The sequence below is a fragment of the Lolium rigidum genome, chromosome 3 (genome assembly GCF_022539505.1).
Source record: "Lolium rigidum isolate FL_2022 chromosome 3, APGP_CSIRO_Lrig_0.1, whole genome shotgun sequence".
NCBI lineage: Eukaryota > Viridiplantae > Streptophyta > Magnoliopsida > Poales > Poaceae > Lolium > Lolium rigidum.
In genome coordinates this window covers 103,867,926-103,878,717 of record NC_061510.1, presented here as the reverse complement: position 1 = coordinate 103,878,717, position 10,792 = coordinate 103,867,926, and positions in this window count along the sequence as shown.

The window sequence follows — 10,792 nt, the reverse complement described above, 5'->3', positions numbered from 1 at the left end:
GTGTTTCCACGATGATCTACCCGGTATGCCCCCAGATCGGGATATCGAGTTTATCATTGAGTTAATCCCTGGAACCGGACCTATAGCCCAGAGAGCCTATAGTATGAACCCGGCAGAGTTAGTGGAACTGAAGAAGCAACTGGATGATATGCTATTCAAAGGTTTGATTAGACCAAGTGCGTCGCCTTGGAGATCGCCAGTTTTGTTCGTGGACAAGAAGGATGGTGCCACTCGTTTATGTACGGATTACCGTAAGCTTAACGATGTCACCATCAAGAACAAGTATCCTTTGCCGAAGATAGAAGATCTGTTTGACCAACTGACCGGTGCCAAAGTGTTCTCGAAGATTGATCTGCGGACTGGATACCATCAACTGAAGATTCGTGCCACCGATATCCCCAAAACTGCCTTCACCACCAGATATGGATTGTATGAGTACAATGTCATGTCATTTGGATTGACCAACGCCCCCGCTTATTTCATGAATCTCATGAATAAGATCTTCATGAACTTCCTGGATAAGTTTGTCGTTGTCTTCATCGACGACATCCTTATCTACTCCAAATCCGAAGAGGAGCATGAGCAACATCTGGAAGTGGTCTTAGGTACCCTTCGGGAGCATCAGTTGTACGCCAAGTTCAGCAAGTGTGAGTTCTGGTTGAAGGAAGTAGGATTCCTGGGACATATCTTGTCCGCAGGAGGAATTGCCGTTGACCCCTCAAAAATCAAGACTGTTGAAGAATGGAAAGCCCCAATGATGGCGTGTAACTCACACGTTCGTTGGGAACCCCAAGAGGAAGGTATGATGCGCACAGCAGCAAGTTTTCCCTCAGAAAGAAACCAAGGTTTATCGAACCAGGAGGAGCCAAGAAGCACGTTGAAGGTTGATGGCGGCGGGATGTAGTGCGGCGCAACACCGGGGATTCCGGCTCCAACGTGGAACTCCGCACAACACAACCAAAGTACTTTGCCCCTACGAAACAGTGAGGTTGTCAATCTCACCGGCTTGCTCGTAACAAAGGATTAACCGTATTGTGTGGAAGATGATTGTTTGCGAGAGAAAACGATAAAAACAAGTATTGCAGACAGATTTGTATTTCAGTATAAAAGAATGGACCGGGGTCCACGAGTTCACTAGAGGTGTCTCTCCCATAAGATAAAAGCATGTTGGGTGAACAAATTACAGTCGGGCAATTGACAAATAGAGAGGGCATAACAATGCACATACATGTCATGATAAGTACAAGTGAGATTTAATTGGGCATTACGACAAAGTACATAGACCGCCATCCAACTGCATCTATGCCTAAAAAGTCCACCTTCAGGTTATCGTCCGAACCCCCTCCGGTATTAAGTTGCTAACAACAGACAATTGCATTAAGTACTGCGCGTAATGTAATCAATAACTACATCCTCGGACATAGCATCAATGTTTTATCCCTAGTGGCAACAACACAACACAACCTTAGGGGTTTCTGTCACTCCCCGGATATCAATGCGGCATGAACCCACTATCGAGCATAAATACTCCCTCTTGGAGTTACTAGCATCAACTTGGCCGAGCCTCTACTAATAACGGAGAGCATGCAAGATCATAAACAACACATAGGTAATAACTTGATAATTAACATAACATGGTATTCTCTATCCATCGGATCCCGACAAACACAACATATAGCATTACGGATAGATGATCTTGATCATGTTAGGCAGCTCACAAGATCCAACAATGAGGCACAATGAGGAGAAGACAACCATCTAGCTACCGCTATGGACCCATAGTCCAGGGGTGAACTACTCACTCATCACTTCGGAGGCGACCATGGCGGTGTAGAGTCCTCCGGGAGATGAATCCCCTCTCCGGCAGGGTGCCGGAGGAGATCTCCGTAATCCCCCGAGATGGGATTGGCGGCGGCGGCGTCTCCGGAAGGTTTTCCGTATCGTGGTTCTTCGTATCAGGGGTTTCGCGACGGAGGCTTTAAGTAGGCGGAAGGGCAACGTGGGGGGCCACACGAGGGCCCCACACCATAGGTCGGCGCGGCCAGGGGCTGGGCCGCGCCGCCCTATGGTGGCGGCCCCTCGTGGCCCCACTTCGACTCCTCTTCGGTCTTCTGGAAGCTTCGTGGCAAAATAGGACCCTGGGTTTTGATTTCGTCCAATTCCGAGAATATTTCGTTACTAGGATTTTCGAAACCAAAAACAGCAGAAAACAAGAATCGGCTCTTTGGCATCTTGTTAATAGGTTAGTTCCGAGAAAATGCACGAATATGACATAAAGTGTGCATAAAACATGTAGGTATCATCAATAATATGGCATGGATCATAAGAAATTATCGATACGTCGGAGACGTATCGGCATCCCCAAGCTTAGTTCTGCTCGTCCCGAGCAGGTAAAACGATAACAAAGATAATTTCTGAAGTGACATGCCATCATAACCTTGATCACACTATTTGTAAACATATGTAATGAATGCAGCGATCAAAACAATGGTAATGACATGAGTAAACAAGTGAATCGTAAAGCAAAGACTTTTCATGAATAGTACTTCAAGACAAGCATCAATAAGTCTTGCATAAGAGTTAACTCATAAAGCAATAAATCAAAGTAAAGGTATTGAAGCAACACAAAGGAAGATTAAGTTTCAGCGGTTGCTTTCAACTTGTAACATATATATCTCATGGATAATTGTCATCATAGAGTAATATAACAAGTGCAATATGCAAGTATGTAGGAATCAATGCACAGTTCACACAAGTGTTTGCTTCTTGAGATGGAGAGAAATAGGTGAACCGACTCAACATAAAAGTAAAAAGAATGGTCCTTCAAAGAGGAAAGCATCGATTGCTATATTTGTGCTAGAGCTTTTATTTTGAAAACATGAAACAATTTTGTCAACGGTAGTAATAAAGCATATGAGTTATGTAAATTATATTCTACAAGTTGCAAGCCTCATGCATAGTATACTAATAGTGCCCGCACCTTGTCCTAATTAGCTTGGACTACCGGATCATTGCAATGCACATGTTTTAACCAAGTGTCACAATGGGGTACCTCCATGCTGCTGATACGTCTCCGACGTATCGATAATTTCTTATGTTCTATGCCATATTATTGATGATACCTACATGTTTTATGCACACTTTATGTCATATTCGTGCATTTTCTGGAACTAACCTATTAACAAGATGCCGAAGTGCCGGTTCTCGTTTTCTCGCTGTTTTTGGTTTCGAAATCCTAGTAACGAAATATTCTCGGAATTGGACGAAACGAAGACCCGGGGGCCTATTTTGCCACGAACCTTCCGGAAGACCGAAGAGCATACGAAGTGGGGCCACGAGGTGGCGACACCACATGGCGGCGCGGCCAAGGGGGCCCGCGCCGCCCTGTGGTGTGGGCCCCTCGTCAGCCCCCGACTCTGCCCTTCCGCCTACTTAAAGCCTCCGTCGCGAAACCCCTGATGCGAAAAACCACGATACGGGAAACCTTCCAGAGCCGCCGCCATCGCGAAGCCAAGATCTGGGGGACAGGAGTCTCTTCTCCGGCACCCTGCCGGAGCGGGGAAGTGCCCCCGGAAGGCTTCTCCATCGACACCGCTACCATCTCCACCGCCATCTTCATCACCGCTGCTGCTCCCATGAGGAGGGAGTAGTTCTCCATCGAGGCTCGGGGCTGTACCGGTAGCTATGTGGTTGATCTCTCTCCTATGTACTTCAATACAATAATCTCATGAGCTGCCTTACATGATTGAGATTCATATGATGATGCTTGTAATCTAGATGTCACTATGCTAGTCAAGTGAGTTTTACTTATGTGATCTCCTGGAGACTCCTTGTCCCACGAGTGTAAAGGTGACAAGTGTGTGCACCGTGTGGGTCTCTTAGGCTATATTTCACAGTAATACTTATTCACCGTTGAATGGCATAGTGAGGTGCTTATTTATATCTCTTTATGATTGCAATGTGTTTGTATCACAATTTATCTATGTGCTACTCTAGCAATGTTATTAAAGTAGTTTTATTCCTCCCGCACGTGTGCAAAGGTGACAGAGGTGTGCACCGTGTTAGTACTTGGTTTATGCTATGATCATGATCTCTTGTAGATTGCGAAGTTAACTATTGCTATGATAATATTGATGTGATCTATTCCTCCTACATATGCATGAAGGTGACGAAGTGTGCATGCTATGTTAGTACTTGGTTTAGTCTTTTGATCTATCTTACACTAAAGGTTACTAAAATATGAGCATTATTGTGGAGCTTGTTAACTCCGGCATTGAGGGTTCGTGTAATCCTACGCAATGTGTTCATCATCCAACAAGAGTGTAGAGTATGCATTTATCTATTCCGTTATGTGATCAATGTTGAGAGTGTCCACTAGTGAAAGTCTAATCCCTAGGCCTTGTTCCTAAATATCGCTATCGCTGCTTGTTTTCTCGTTTCTTGCGTTACTACCGCTGCATTACTACTGCTTGTTTACTATCCTGGGCAAAGCACTTTTCTGGTGCCGTTGCTCATACTTATTCATACCACCTGTATTTCACTATCTCTTCGCCGAACTAGTGCACCTATTAGGTGTGTTGGGGACACAAGAGACTTCTTGCTTTGTGGTTGCAGGGTTGCATGAGAGGGATATCTTTGACCTCTTCCTCCCCGAGTTCGATAAACCTTGGGTGATCCACTTAAGGGAAACTTGCTGCTCGTTCTACAAACCTCTCGCTCTTGGAGGCCAAACACTGTCTACAAGAATAGAAGCTCCCGTAGACATCAAGCACTTTTCTCGGCGCCGTTGCCGGGGAGGAAAGGTAAAAAGGCACTCATACTCCGGTCCTGTGTAACGATACTTTTCTGGCGCCATCGTGTTTGTGCTCGAAGCTATTTCCTTTAGATCCTGCAATTGCATCTTTTTGTTTCTTGTTTACACTAGTTTGGCATAATGGACAACAATGAGCTTCTTATTCTATTTCCTGATTTAAAACATGGATTGTTTGATGCGAAAATTAAAAAACCTATGGAATCTTATTTGCATGCTGGTAGTAATATTAGTATGAACGCTTTGAACACCATTGTTGATGATAATGTAGAAAGTTCTAAGCTTGGGGAAGCTGGTTTTCATGATCTTTTTAGTCCCCCAAGCATTGAGGAGAAAATTTTCTTTGATGATACTTTGCCTCCTACACTTGATGAGAATAATAATGATAGCTACTTTGTTGAATTTGCTCCCGCTATTACTAATAAAATTGATTATGCTTATGTGGAGAGTAATAATTTTATGCATGAGACTCATGATAAGAAAGCTTCATGTGATAGTTATATTGTTGAGTTTGCTCATGATGCTACTGAAAGTTATTATGAGAGAGGAAAATATGGTTGTAGAAATTTTCATGTTACTAAAATGCCTCTCTATGTGCTGAAATTTTTGAACCTACACTCGTTCTATCTTCCTATGCTTGTTACTTTGCTCTTCATGAACTTGTTTATTTACAAGATTCCTATGCATAGGAAGCATGTTAGGCTTAAATTTGTTTTGAATTTGCTTCTTGATACTCTCTTTTGCCTCATACTCTATTTTTCATGTGAGCATCATTAAAACTCGCTGAGCCCATCTTAATGGCTATAAAGAAAGAACTTCTTGGGAGATAACCCATGTGTTATTTTGCTACAGTACTTTGTTTTATATTTGTGTCTTGGAAGTTGTTTACTACTGTAGCAACCTCTCCTTATCTTAGTTTTGAGTTTTGTTGTGCCAAGTAAAGTGTTTGATAGTAAAGTAAGTACTAGATTTGGATTACTGCGCAGTTCCAAATTTCTTTGCTGTCACGAATCTGGGTCTACCTCCCTGTAGGAAGCTCAGAAAATTAAGCCAATTTACGTGCATGATCCTCAGATATGTACGCAACTTTCATTCAATTTGAGCATTTTAATTTGAGCAAGTCTGGTGGCCTAATAAAATCCATCTTTACGGACTGTTCTGTTTTGACAGATTCTGTCTTTTATTTCGCATTGCCTCTTTTGCTATGTTGGATGAATTTCTTTGATCCATTAATGTCCAGTAGCTTTATGCAATGTCCAGAAGTGTTAAGAATGATTGTGTCACCTCTGAACATGTGAATTTTTATTATGCACTAACCCTCTAATGAGTTGTTTCGAGTTTGGTGTGGAGGAAGTTTTCAAGGATCAAGAGAGGAGTATGATGCAATATGATCAAGGAGAGTGAAAGCTCTAAGCTTGGGGATGCCCCGGTGGTTCACCCCTGCATATATTAAGAAGACTCAAGCGTCTAAGCTTGGGGATGCCCAAGGCATCCCCTTCTTCATCGACAACATTATCGGGTTCCTCCCCCGAAACTATATTTTTATTCCGTCACATCTTATGTACTTTGCTTGGAGCGTCGGTTTGTTTTTGTTTTTGTTTTGTTTGAATAAAATGGATCCTAGCATTCACTTTATGGGAGAGAGACACGCTCCGCTGTAGCATATGGACAAGTATGTCCTTAGGCTCTACTCATAGTATTCATGGCGAAGTTTCTTCTTCGTTAAATTGTTATATGGTTGGAATTGGAAAATGCTACATGTAGTAACTCTAAAATGTCTTGGATAATTTGATCCTTGGCAATTGTTGTGCTCATGTTTAAGCTCTTGCATCATATACTTTGCACCCATTAATGAAGAAATACTTAGAGCTTGCTAATTTGGTTTGCATATTTGGTTTCTCTAGAGTCTAGATAACATCTAGTATTGAGTTTTGAACAACAAGGAAGACGGTATGGAGTCTTATAATGTTTACAATATGTCTTTTATGTGAGTTTTGCTGTACCGTTCATCCTTGTGTTTGTTTCAAATAACCTTGCTATCCTAAACCTTGTATCGAGAGGGAATACTTCTCATGCATCCAAAATCCTTGAGCCAACCACTATGCCATTCGTGTCCACCATACCTACCTACTACATGGTATTTATCCGCCATTCCAAAGTAAATTGCTTGAGTGCTACCTTTAAAATTCCATCATTCACCTTTGCAATATATAGCTCATGGGACAAATAGCTTAAAAACTATTGTGGTATTGAATATGTACTTATGCACTTTATCTCTTATTAAGTTGCTTGTTGTGCGATAACCATGCTTCCGGGGACGCCATCAACTATTCTTTGTTGAATATCATGTGAGTTGCTATGCATGTCCGTCTTGTCTGAAGCAAGAGAGATCTACCACCTTCATGGTTGGAGCATGCATATTGTTAGAGAAAAACTTTGGGCCGCTAACTAAAGCCATGATTCATGGTGGAAGTTTCAGTTTGGACATATATCCTCAATCTCATATGAGAATAATAATTGTTGCCACATGCTTATGCATTAAAGAGGAGTCCATTATCTCGTTGTCCATGTTGTCCCGGTATGGATGTCTAAGTTGAGAATAATCAAAAGCGAGAAATCCAAAATGCGAGCTTTCTCCTTAGACCTTTGTACAGGCGGCATGGAGGTACCCCATTGTGACACTTGGTCAAAACATGTGCATTGCAAATATCCGGTAGTCCAAGTTAATTAGGACAAGGTGCGGGCACTATTAGTATACTATGCATGAGACTTGCAACTTGTAAGATATAATGTACATAACTCATATGCTTTATTACTACCGTTGACAAAATTGTTTCATGTTTTCAAAATAAAAGCTCTAGCACAAATATAGCAATCGATGCTTTCCTCTTTGAAGGACCATTCTCTTTACTTTTATGTTGAGTCAGCTTCACCTATCTCTCTCCACCTCAAGAAGCAAACACTTGTGATTAACTGTGCATTGATTCTTACATACTTACATATTGCACTTGTTATATTACTCTATGTTGACAATTATCCATGAGATATACATGTTACAAGTTGAAAGCAACCGCTGAAACTTAATCTTCCTTTGTGTTCCTTCAATGCCTTTACTTTGATTTATTGCTTTATAAGTTAACTCTTATGCAAGACTTATTAATACTTGTCTTGAAGTACTATTCATGAAAAGTCTTTGCTTTATGATTCACTTGTTTACTCATGTCATTACCATTGTTTTGATCGCTGCATTCACTACATATGTTTACAAATAGTATGATCGAGGTTATGATGGCATATCACTTCAGAAATTATCTTTGTTATCGTTTTACCTGCTCGGGACGAGCGTAACTAAGCTTGGGGATGCTTGATACGTCTCCGACGTATCGATAATTTCTTATGTTCTATGCCATATTATTGATGATACCTACATGTTTTATGCACACTTTATGTCATATTCGTGCATTTTCTCGGAACTAACCTATTAACAAGATGCCGAAGTGCCGTTCCTGTTTTCTGCTGTTTTTGGTTTTAGAAATCCTAGTAACGAAATATTCTCGGAATTGGACGAAACGAAGACCCAGGGGCCTATTTTGCCACGAACCTTCCAGAAGACCGAAGAGCATACGAAGTGGGGCCACGAGGTGGCGACACCACATGGCGGCGCGGCCAAGGGGGCCCCGCGCCGCCCTGTGGTGTGGGCCCCTCGTTAGCCCCCCGACTCTGCCCTTCCGCCTACTTAAAGCCTCCGTCGCGAAACCCCTGATGCGAAAAACCACGATACGGAAAACCTTCCGCAGCCGCCGCCATCGCGAAGCCAAGATCCGGGGGACAGGAGTCTCTCGTTCCGCACCCGCCGGAGCGGGGAAGTGCCCCTGGAAGGCTTCTCCATCGACACCGCTGCCATCTCCACCGCCATCTTCATCACCGCTGCTGCTCCCATGAGGAGGGAGTAGTTCTCCATCGAGGCTCGGGGCCGTACCGGTAGCTATGTGGTTCATCTCTCTCCTATGTACTTCAATACAATAATCTCATGAGCTGCCTTACATGATTGAGATTCATATGATGATGCTTGTAATCTAGATGTCACTATGCTAGTCAAGTGAGTTTTACTTATGTGATCTCCGGAGACTCCTTGTCACACGAGTGTAAAGGTGACAGTGTGTGCACCGTGTGGGTCTCTTAGGCTATATTTCACAGAATACTTATTCACTGTTGAATGGCATAGTGAGGTGCTTATTTATATCTCTTTATGATTGCAATGTGTTTGTATCACAATTTATCTATGTGCTACTCTAGCAATGTTATTAAAGTAGTTTTATTCCTCCCGCACGTGTGCAAAGGTGACAAGTGTGTGCACCGTGTTAGTACTTGGTTTATGCTATGATCATGATCTCTTGTAGATTGCGAAGTTAACTATTGCTATGATAATATTGATGTGATCTATTCCTCCTACATATGCATGAAGGTGACAAGTGTGCATGCTATGTTAGTACTTAGTTTAGTCTTTTGATCTATCTTACACTAAAGGTTACTAAAATATGAGCATTATTGTGGAGCTTGTTAACTCCGGCATTGAGGGTTCGTGTAATCCTACGCAATGTGTTCATCATCCAACAAGAGTGTAGAGTATGCATTTATCTATTCTGTTATGTGATCAATGTTGAGAGTGTCCACTAGTGAAAGTCTAATCCCTAGGCCTTGTTCCTAAATACTGCTATCGCTGCTTGTTTTCTGTTTTACTGCGTTACTACTGCTTGTTTACTATCCTGGGCAAAGCACTTTTCTGGTGCCGTTGCTCATACTTATTCATACCACCTGTATTTCACTATCTCTTCGCCGAACTAGTGCACCTATTAGGTGTGTTGGGGACACAAGAGACTTCTTGCTTTGTGGTTGCAGGATTGCATGAGAGGGATATCTTTGACCTCTTCCTCCCCGAGTTCGATAAACCTTGGGTGATCCACTTAAGGGAAACTTGCTGCTGTTCTACAAACCTCTGCTCTTGGAGGCCCAACACTGTCTACAAGAATAGAAGCTCCCGTAGACATCAGCCGCCTGTACAAAGGTCTAAGGAGAAAGCTCGCATTTCGGATTTCTCGCTTTTGATTATTCTCAACTTAGACATCCATACCGGGACAACATGGACAACAGATAATGGACTCCTCTTAAATGCATAAGCATGTGGCAACAATTATTATTCTCATAGGAGATTGAGGATATATGTCCAAAACTGAAACTTCCACCATGAATCATGGCTTTAGTTAGCGGCCCAATGTTCTTCTCTAACAATATGCATGCTCCAACCATTAAGGTGGTAGATCTCTCTTACTTCAGACAAGACGGACATGCATAGCAACTCACATGATATTCAACAAAGAATAGTTGATGGCGTCCCCAGAAGCATGGTTATCGCACAACAAGCAACTTATAAGAGATAAAGTGCATAAGTACATATTCAATACCACAATAGTTTTTAAGCTATTTGTCCCATGAGCTATATATTGTAAAGGTGAATGATGGAATTTTAAAGGTAGCACTCAAGCAATTTACTTTGGAATGGCGGATAAATACCATGTAGTAGGTAGGTATGGTGGACACAAATGGCATAGTGGTTGGCTCAAGGATTTTGGATGCATGAGAAGTATTCCCTCTCGATACAAGGTTTAGGCTAGCAAGGCTATTTGAAACAAACACAAGGATGAACGGTGCAGCAAAACTCACATAAAAGACATATTGTAAACATTATAAGACTCCACACCGTCTTCCTTGTTGTTCAAAACTCAATACTAGATGTTATCTAGACTCTAGAGAAACCAAATATGCAAACCAAATTAGCAAGCTCTAAGTGTTTCTTCATTAATGGGTGCAAAGTATATGATGCAAGAGCTTAAGCATGAGCACAACAATTTCCAAGTATCAAATTATCCAAGACATTTTAGAATTACTACATGTAGTATTTTCCAATTCCAACCATGTAACAAT